This window comes from Trichechus manatus, unplaced genomic scaffold, assembly GCF_000243295.1.
Source record: "Trichechus manatus latirostris isolate Lorelei unplaced genomic scaffold, TriManLat1.0 scaffold00180, whole genome shotgun sequence".
NCBI classification, from domain to species: domain Eukaryota; kingdom Metazoa; phylum Chordata; class Mammalia; order Sirenia; family Trichechidae; genus Trichechus; species Trichechus manatus.
This window is the reverse complement of record NW_004444116.1, coordinates 2,854,559-2,856,303: the sequence shown is the minus strand read 5'-3', so window position 1 is coordinate 2,856,303 and position 1,745 is coordinate 2,854,559. Positions and strand designations below refer to the sequence as shown.

At 43.6% G+C, this 1,745-nt stretch overlaps 1 pseudogene; it reads left to right on the top strand.

Annotated features, from left to right (window-relative positions):
• The first annotated feature begins 483 nt into the window (after positions 1–483).
• Positions 484–1,497, top strand: LOC101358531 (etoposide-induced protein 2.4 homolog pseudogene; annotated as a pseudogene).
• Positions 1,498–1,745: the final 248 nt, after the last annotated feature.

The following is a 1,745-nucleotide window of genomic DNA, read 5'->3' as shown; positions in this document are numbered from 1 at the left end:
TATAGGTTATATATATGTATTTTGTTTTAGCCAATATTTATAAATAGTGTACCAGTGTGGATGTGACAGTTGACGGTGTCATCAGCAGTGTATGAAAATTTCACTTGTTCCATATCATCAGCAACACTTGATATTTTCAGTTCTTTTATCTTAAGCCATTTGGGTGAAAGGGAGTATTATTTCACTGTGTTTTTAATTTGAATTTTCCTTATAATTAATAACGTCCAACTTTTACACTCTACCAGACGAGCTGTGGGAATGGCTGCCAGGGGCACAGGTCCAATTCCATGTGGAAAACAAGGGCCTTAAGCATGTCAGCTGTAGTCGCGGCTGAGTGGTTAAGGTGATGGACGAGAAAAACCACAAGGGTCTTTTTGGCCACGGAGGAGCCGAACAGGGCCCTCGATGGAGCTACCTGGCCCTTCATGGTGGGACATTTTGAGGCACTTCTCTCTCCCTGTGTAGTTGATAGTGAAGGGTGGTGAAGAGATGGCTGACAGTGTCAAAATCTTTCTCCAGGACCTTGCTAGGGGAATCAAGGACTCCATCTGGGGTATCTCTACCATCTTTAACCTGGAGACTCCAATACTGCAAAAGAGGGAGGAACAGAGTCGAAGAAGGACAAGTAGTGTCCTGATGCAGACGAGAGCACAGAGTATAGAGCCAAAGCAAGAGACTGAGCCATGTATTGTTGGTAGAATTTTCCAGTGCTGCCCCTGGAATGGAGGAGTATTCTGCTTGAGTCTCCTCTTGTTTTACCAAGTGTTTATTCCTGTGCTTCAGTCAGTAACTCACAAAGTATTGGTGATCCATCACTACAGAGATCTTTGGTCGTAGCTGAAATTCTTCCTCACATCAATTTTTAGTGCTCTTTGGGTGCTCCCCTGTTTGTGCTTAGCAAAATTGTCAATACCATTTGGTTCCAAGATATAGTTATCTGGCATTTGAGGTATCAGGAAGGAAGCCTCACCTATTCCCTAGTGTCAGCAAAATAATTGCTGATATTCTGTTCCACCTTTTGCTGCTGGCTCTTTTCCCTCTCCAGGGAATGTTTGTGAGTCTCTTCCCCAACCATCCTGTTGGTCAGCTGATTAGTCTCCTGCATATGTCCCTTCTGTATTCACTATACTGCTTTGAATATCATTGGTTCAATAAAGGAATGGAAATGCACTAGTGGTTGTCAAACACAGAAAGGAATTGTTCCTGCTACTTTGGATTTAGTTTGCCTTTGGCTTTGGTCACAGGAATACAGTCCACATACATTGTGGCTGCCTTTTCTCCATCCTCTTTCCTTTGTTCATTATCAGCACCAATGAAGCAAAGACCCCTGGCAAAGTGTATGTTTTCCAGTTGAGCCTCTTCTCCCTGGTGGTCTTTGTAAGTAACAGACCCTTCCTTCCACAAGATCGTCTACCTGAAGTCTGCTCACATTTGGCAGAGAAGTTCCTTTTACCACATCGATCTCCTGCCAATCTAAAGGCTGATGCAGGCCACTGACATCACCTGTCACTTATAGAGCATGAGTGGGATTGGAAGGATGATGTGGCAGCTCTTTTCCCTGCTCATCTCCCCCAAACCAGGGAAGGCATTACTCTTTCTGCCAAGAGCACTTTATATATTCTCTTTTCTCTGAGGAATTGGAATTTTGTCTCTGGTGCACTTAAGCAGAATCTTCCTGACACCAGTATGTGGATTTTTAATACCAGAAGTCTGAAAGGACCACATGGTTTTCTGTTGCTATTTTC